Here is an 8,563-nt window from a genome sequence, read left to right on the forward strand (position 1 = left end):
TGAACCTGGGAGGCAGAGGTTGTGGTGAGCTGAGATCATGCCATTGCACTCCAACCTGGGCAACAAGAGGAAAACTCTGCCTCAAAAAAAAAAAAAAAAAGAATAAAAGGGACTGTGACTACAAAAGGACTTTGGAATGGAATCCAGAGCTGGACAGTGGAGCAGATGGCAAAAAGAAGCTGATGATTGTTGACTGAGACCCCAGTCCCCAGCTTCAGCTTCATCACACCTCACCCAGGCTGCTGCCTATGGCCAAGCACCCATTTCCTATGTTTGTGGGCCAAGAGAGAGCCTGGGGCAAGGTTTCAACCAGGAGGTTTCTGGGCCTGGCATGAGCATCCTGCTATGGTATGAAGGTGTGTGTGCCCCCCAAATCCATGTTAAAATCCTAACTCCCAAGGTGATGATATTAGAAGGTGGGGTCTTTGGGAGAGGATCAGGCCACGAGGGCAGAACCTCATAAGTGGGATTAGTGCCCGTATAGAATAGGCCCAAGGGAACTCATTCACCCCTTGCACCATGGGAGGATGCAGTGAGAGGGTGCCATCTACAAATGGGGAAGCCAGCCCTCACCAGACACCAAATCTGCCATAGCCTTGACCTTGGACTTCCCAGCCTTTAGAATGGTGAGAAACAGGCTGGGTACAGTGGCTTACACTTGTAATCCCAGCACTTTGGGATCCCAAGGCAGGTGAATGACTTGAGGTCAGGAGTTGGAGACCAGCCTGGCCAACATGGCAAAACCCCATCTCTACTTAAAAAAAACAAAATTTAACCAGGTATGGTAGCATGCACCTGTAATCCCACCTACTTGGGAAGCTGAGGCACAAAAATTGCTTGAACCCAGGGCTTGCTTCCCCATTTGTAGATGGCACCCTCTCACTGCATCCTCACAGGCAGAGGTTGCCCTGAGCCAAGATCACACCACTGCACTACTCCAGCCTGAGTGACAGAGTGAAACTCTTGTCTTAAAAAAAAAAAGAAGAAAAGAAAAAAAGATAGAATGGTAAGAGACAATTTCTGCTGTTTATAAACTATCCAGTCTATACTGTGATAGCAGCTCAAACCATAAGAAATGAAGACATATCCCAAAGGCCCACCATAGCTGTTGTGTCTTCTCACCCACCTGACATCACCCACCTGGACACAACAGCTGTGGGGGCCTTTCTGCAGCCTCCCTGGTATCTGCCATGCTGGGTTTGTACCTTGACTTCCCCACAAGCAGAGATGAAAGAGGAAGCTTGGGAGTAGGAAGAGAAGCCTGTGGCTACCCAGGAGGCATCCCTTCTGGCAGAGCACAACACTCACCTTGTGCCTAACTTGGGAAACCCCTTCTCTTCTTGGGTCTCAGTTTCCCCATTTACACTGTGAAAGATGCCATCACATGCCCTCAGAGAGCCCTTTTGGCTCACCGAGCCCCAGACTGTAGGCCTCTGACTTCTGCGCTCCCCAGGTTCCTGGGGATCCAGCCTTAAGCAAATAGAGATCAATTCCATCCATCTGGAGTTTCTTTTTTTTTTTTCTTTTTGGGGACCGAGTCTTGCTCTGCTGCCCAGGCTGGAGTGCAGGAGTGCATTCTCAGCTCACGGCAACCTCCACCTCGAGTTCAAGCAGTTCTCCCACCTCAGCCTTCTAAGTAGCTGGGATTATAGGTGTGCACCACCACACCCTGCTAATTTTTGTGTTTTTAAGTTGAGTTTGGGTTTCACCATGTTGGTCAGGCTGGTCTCGAACTCCTGACCTTGTGTTACATCCGCCTCAGCCACCCAAAGTGCTGGGATTACAGGCATGAGCCACCATGCCTGGTTCCATCTGGGGTTTCAGTTCCCCTGCTCCATCTGCCACTGTGCCCCCAGATGCCCCCAGAGTGGACACAAACCAATGGGGTGAGGCAGGGGCACACCCCCTCCCCAGGAGGACTGGAAGAGAGGAGCCTCGCTTCCCGGCACACATGGATGGAGAAGTGCCATGCTGGAGGGATGGTGGGAGAGGTGGCTCTGCAAGGGGTATGCCCATCCCCTCTCCCACAGGCCGGCCAGATGGTGGGGGCAGCCAGGGAGGGCTCTTTGCTCCGGCCCTACCCCACAGGCTCTACAGGGAACTGGATTTCTTTCCATACAAAACACATCTGGGGAGAAGCCTTCATGTGTGGGGAGAAGGCTTCAAATGCAGATTTGCGCTCATGAAACATTTTGTTATTTTTGTTTTTTCGTTTAAGTTCCAGGATACATGTGTAGAACATGTATACCTATGTAACCTAGTTTGTTATGTAGGTATAAGTGCCATGGTGGTTTGCTGCACCTATCAACCTGTCACCTAGGTTTTAAGCCCTACATGCATTAGCAATTTGTCCTGATGCTCTCCCTCCCCCTACCACCGCCCTCCCAACCCCCACCTGCAGGCCCCAGTGTATGTTTTTCCCCTCCCTGTGTCCATGTGTTCTCATTGTTCAACTCCCACTTATGAGTGAGAACATATGTGGTGTTTGGTTTTCTGTTCCTGTGTTAGTTTGCTGAGGATGATGGCTTCCAGCTTCATCCATGTCCCTGCAAAGGACATGATCTCATAAGGCTTTTACACTGTTGGTGGGAATGTAAATTAGTTCAACCATTGTGGAAGACAGGAATCATCCTCAAAGATCTAGAAGGAGAAATACCATTTGACCTAGCAATCGCATTACTGAGTATACACCCAAAGGAATAGAAATGATTCTATTATAGGCCAGGCGTGATGGCCTACGCCTGTAATCCCAGAACTTTGGGAGGCTGAGGTGGGTGGATCACCTGAGGTCAGGAGTTTGAGACCAGACTGGACAACATGGTGAAACACTGTCTCTACTAAAAATACAAAAATTAGCCAGGCATGATGGTGCATGCCTGTGATCCCAGCTACTCAGAAGGCTAGGCAGGAGAATCACTTGAACCCGGGAGGCAGAGTTTGCAGTGAGCCAAGATCATGCCATTGCATTCCAGCCTGGGTGACAGAGGGAGACTCCATCCCAAAAACAAAACAAAAAAAAATTTTTTTTGTTTAAATCATTCTATTTTAAAGACACATGCACATGTATGTTTATTGCAGCACTATTCACAATAGCAAACACATGGGACCAACCCAGATCTGCCCATCACTGATAGACTGGATAAGGATGTGGTTCATGAAACATTTTAATCTGGCAGAAGCATGGTTGTAGCATTTCAGAACCTCTGTATGCTGTAGAACTTCAGCATCTCAGAGGCATAGCATCCTAGAATTTTAGAAAAGTGAGTCACAGGCTTTAAGGTTTCTAAATTGTGCTGTCCAGTACTGTAGCCACTAGCCATATGTGGCCATAGAGCGCTGAGAATGCGGCTAGTCCAAACTGAGATGTGCTTTCCGTAGAATACACAGTGCATTTGGAAGTCTGAGCAGAAAAGAATTTAAACATCTCATTAACCATTTTTTAATATTAATTACATGTCAACATGATATTTTGGGTATGTTAGTTTAATACAATATCTTTCATTTTATTTTTAAAATTTTATTTATTTATTTACTTATTGCAATGGGGTCTCCCTCTGTTGCCCAGATGGGAATGAAGTGGCTCAATCTTGGCTTCTTGCAGCCATGACCTCTGGTGCTCAAGCAATCCTCCCACCTCAGTCTCCTGAGTAGCTGAGAACACAGGCACACACCATGACACCCCAGTAATTTTATTTATTTTTTGTAGAGAGAAGGTCTCACTATGTTGCCCAGGCTGGTCTTGAACTCCTAGGCTCAAGCAGTCCTCCTGCCTTGGCCTCCCAAAGTGTGGGGATTATAGACATGAGCCACCCACTGTGCCCAACCAAATAAAAGATGTTTCTTATTTTTGTTATTTATTTATTTATTTATTTATTTATTTATTTATTTTTGAGATGCAGTTTCACTCTTGTCATCCAGGCTGGAGTGCAGTGGTACGATCTCAGCTCACTGCAACCTCCGTCCACTTCCCAGGTTCAAATGATTCTCCTGCCTCAGCCTCCCAAGTAGCTGGGACAACAAGAACATGCTACCACACCCAGCTAATTTTTAGTAAAGATGGGGTCTCACCGTGTTGGCCAAGATGATCTTGATCTCCTGACCTACTGATGTGCCTGCCTCGGCCTCCCAAAGTGCTAGGATGACAGGCAGGAACCACCGCATCCAGCCAGGCTAATTTTTTTACATTAATTTTTTGTAGATACAGGGTCTTGCTATGTTGCCCAGGTTGGTCCCAAACTCCTGGGCTCAAGCAATCTTCTCACCTTGGCCTCCCAGAGTGCTGGGATTACAGATGTAGGCCACAATGCCCAGCCAAAATATATTTCTAAATTTAATTTCACAAGTTTCTTTTTACTTTTTAAAATGTGGCTACTGGAAGATGTGGCTGTTCACACGTGGCTTGAATTACATTTCTTCCTTTCATTTATTTTCTTTTTTAGACAAAGTTTCACACCTTTCACCTAGGCTGGAGTACAATGATGTGTTCTCGGCTTACTGCAACCTCTGCCTCCCAGGTTCAAGTGATTCTTCTGCCTCAGCCTCCCAAGTAGCTGGGATTACAGGCAGCTGCCACCATACCTGGCTAAATTTTTTTTTGTATTTTTAGTAGAGACAGGGTTTCACCATGTTGGCCACGCTGGTCTTGAACTCCTGACCTCAGGTGATCCACCCACCTCGGCCTCTCAAAGTGCTGAGATTACAGGTGTGAACCACCGTGCCCAGCCCTTGCATTATATTTCTAATGAACTAAGCAGTTCTAGAATATTAGAATCATATTTAAAATCTCAGAATCTATTATAAGGACACATGCACATGAATGTTCATTGCAGCACAGTTTACAATAGCAAAGACTTGGAACCCACCCAAATACCCACTGACGATAGACTGGACAGGGACATTGTGGCACATATACACCATGGAATATTATGAAGCCATAAAAAATGATGAGTTCGTGTCCTTTGTAGGGACATGGATGAACTTGGAAACCATCATTCTCAGCAAACTGACCCACAAGAACAGAACATCAAATACAGCATGTTCTCACTCATAGGTGGGTATTGAACAATGAGAACACATGGACACAGGGAGGGGAACATCACACACTGGGGTCCATGGGGGGGGAACTAGGGGAGGGACAGTGGATGGTGGAAATTGGGGAGGGATAACATGGGGAGAAATGCCAGATACAGGTGATGGGGAGGAAGGCAGCAAACCACATTGCCATGTATGTACCTATGCAACAATCTTGCATGTTCTTCACATGTACCCCAAAACCTAAAACACAATAAAATATATATTTTTAAAAAATTAAAAAATCTCAGAATCATGAAATTGTGGCATTTCAGAACTTTAATGTGACAGAATTTTAGAACCAGATTTCTAGATAATTACTTCGCTGACTGAATTTTAGCACTAACTCTCAGAGCCTGGAAGAACTTGAGAAGAATCTTGGTCTCATGCCCACCCAAGGCAAGGATCCTCCTAGCCCACCCTAAGCAGTGCTGATCCCACCTCCGCCTACCCCTCTCCTTCGCTGGGTAGAGAACCTTCCCTCTGACAAGGCCACTGGGTGTTTCGAATGGTTAGGAAGAGTTTCTCAATGTCCAGTGGTGCCTGCTTCCCTCAGCTTCTCCATGCTCTCGATGGGTTTCCATACCACCTGTGGGGTCTCACAGGACAGACCTGCATCTTCCTCCCCAGCAAAGGCAGGGGTGCTGGGTCCTGCCTCTCCCGCTCCCCGGGCCACTGTCCTACAGGCTGCAAGGCCTCACTTGACACCAGTCTCTGTAGCTGGGCTTCAGGGACCCACACCAGGATTCTCAGCTCTTGGCAGGCCTCTCTGATTCCCCATCATCAGCAAAGCTGTTTCTGGGGCCCCAGTAGTGCAGCAGGGATCCTGCCAGCCTCTCCCGATGTATAGATTACCCTTTCTCTCCATCTGGGTGACTGGCCTGTACCTCCTGGTCTCTTAATCCTGCCTGTTCCCAGCCCCGGGAGACATGGGATGAGTGACTACAAGTGCCAGGGTAAGAGGTGGCACAGGAATCTATCTCAAGTAGACTTCAGGAGCCCCAGGTCTGCCCAAAAAATGCTTTTTTTTTTTTTTTTTCAACTTTAAGAGACTAAGGAGGAAGAAGAAAGAGGCTTTCTCATTGACAGAGTCAGGAATTCCAAGGCAGAGCTGCAGGGCAGTGACTCACCCAGAGGTCTCCACACAGAGCAGAAAGGCTGGAATCAGGCAGGGTCCTGGTGGAGTAAAACTAGAGCTGGGCCTTGAAGGAAAGGGGTGCTGGGGCTGTGACAAGGTGGAGGAGAGGGCATTCTGGGCAGAAGGAATGCTGAATATATGACCCAGTCCCAGGCTACCTGGATAGGGGGTCAGAGGGTGACAGGTTAGCTCGGTAGGTCTGTGACTGAGGGCAGTTTGGGAGTTAGCCGCGCGCGTGCGCGTGTGCATGTGCGTGTGCGTGTGCTTGTGTGTGTGTGTGTGTGAGAGAGAGAGAGAGAGAGAGAGAGAGAGAGAGAATCCAAGTGAGCCATAGGGGAGCACTAGGTAAAAGTAACAGTAACAATTGTAGCTTGGCCAGGCATGGTGGCTCACACTTGTAATCCTAGCACTTTGGGAAGCCAAGGTGGGCAGATCACCTGAGGTCAGGAGTTCAAGACCAGTCTGGCCAACATGATGAAATCCCATCTCTACTAAAAATACAAAAAAAAAAAAAGTTAGCTGGGTGTGCTGGCAGGTGCCTGTAATCCCAACTATTCAGGAGGCTGAGACAGGAGAGTTGCTTGAACTGGGGAGGCAGAGGTTGCAGTGAGCCAAGATCATGCCATTGCAATCCAGCCTGGGCGACAAGAGCAAAACTCCATCTCAAAACAAAACAAAACAAAAAAACCACACACAGAAAACCTATAGCTATGCCAGGCATAGTGCTAAGCAATTTCCTAATATCTCATTTAATCCTCTCAACAACCTTACAAGGTAAATGTTATTATCCTCTACAAATAAACACTTGAAGCCAAGTTAAATGACAGTAAATGAGGGCTGACCTTTGATTCTAACACAGGATAGTCTGATCTCAGAGCCCAAGCACTGGAGAGAGGGTGAATTGTGCAAGAAGGGAGGTGGGATTTGTATGGTGTGTGCGGAGTCTGAGCGTGAGTGTGACCGCATGCTCTGTGTGCTATGGGGCTTATTCCTGCCATTTCCCTCATCTTCCCACCCCCCACCTCAGCTCCATCTCACCCACACACAGCTCAGACAGGTTGAAGAGAGGGCCTTGGAATGATAAGAATGTTCATGCCTGTTGGAACAGAGAGCCCCAGACAAGGGCTGGCCACCACACCAGTCCCAGAGCTGACTTCCCGAAGGGTCAGCATTGCTTCCCTACCCGCTGCTGGTATGTCTGTAAGCAGCTGGGAATGGCATCTGGGCTCAGCTGCAGGTCCTTGCCAGTTTCTGAGACAGGCAGAGGGGAATGCTAATAGACACTCTTCCAGGTCCTGTCCCAGCTCACCTGCTGGCCACCGCTGTTCTAGGCAGGCCCCTCTTACTCCTTGGGCCTCACTTTCTCCGTTTCTTTTTTTTTTTTCTTAAGATTGTATTACTTGATTTTATTTTACACTAGGCGGTGGACACAAACCAATCCTCCTTAATAAAGCTGACAGTTAGCTTCACTCAACATTTTTAATAATGCACATTAAAAAAACATATTCATTTTACAAATTATTCTGCAATCCAAACATACAACAGCTTGGAGAACAAGGTTTAGAAAACAAAAGCCAATGTAAAAAGACAGATTAAAACAACTAGAACAGTACAGGTTTTATATGGCTCAGATTTTACAGTTTTCTTACTGCATCATCAATGTCAGAAATCTGTTCCTTCAGCTAGCTCCATTGTTCTGGATTTAAAGAAATACCTTTTCTTCCTGGTTTCATTTCACCTTCTAGATCCATCCAATATTCTCTTATATCAATTAGCACTTTCCTTTTTAAATCTCCAACGCTAACATACCTCATTTTCCCAGTCTGAAATGTTATCATCTCTGCTGCTGCCGCTCTGTTTAGAAGATGACAGAGCTCTCGAAGTTTCACCTGTCTTTTGCTTCCTTACAGGTTTTTCTGGAGCAACTTGCTTTTTCCTCTTTAACTTTTTGTCAACCTCGCTGTCAGAATCACTGCCAGAAGAGCTTGAAGAAACAAGTTTCTGTGATGTAGGCATCACTCCGCTCGGCTCCAGCAGTCGCACACTCTCCTGCTCGCTCGCTCATGACTCCAGTTTCTCCATTTCTATAAGGAGAATTGGATGTGTTCAGGGACAGGAGAATGATACAGAGAAACGAACTGGGCTGTGTGTGTGTATGGAGCGCTGGGCCTGGGGAACTGCAGACAGCCTCCAGACCAGGCAACTTCAACCACCCTGTCCTGCTTCACTCATTGGGAGCATTTTCAGATTCTGCTGTGGAGGCACTGGGACGCTGAGCCAGCCACCTAAACTTTCAGTGTCCGTTTAAACCCTTCCCCTCTTTTGGGGGTTACTCTAATGTTTTGATTTGAATGA

At 47.1% G+C, this 8,563-nt stretch overlaps 1 pseudogene; it reads right to left on the reverse strand.

The window, feature by feature from the left end:
* Positions 1–7,721: 7,721 nt before the first annotated feature.
* LOC103789929 (activated RNA polymerase II transcriptional coactivator p15 pseudogene) lies at positions 7,722–8,271 on the reverse strand (annotated as a pseudogene).
* Positions 8,272–8,563: the final 292 nt, after the last annotated feature.

The sequence above is a fragment of the Callithrix jacchus genome, chromosome 2 (genome assembly GCF_049354715.1).
Source record: "Callithrix jacchus isolate 240 chromosome 2, calJac240_pri, whole genome shotgun sequence".
In the NCBI taxonomy this organism is placed as follows: Eukaryota; Metazoa; Chordata; class Mammalia; order Primates; family Cebidae; genus Callithrix; species Callithrix jacchus.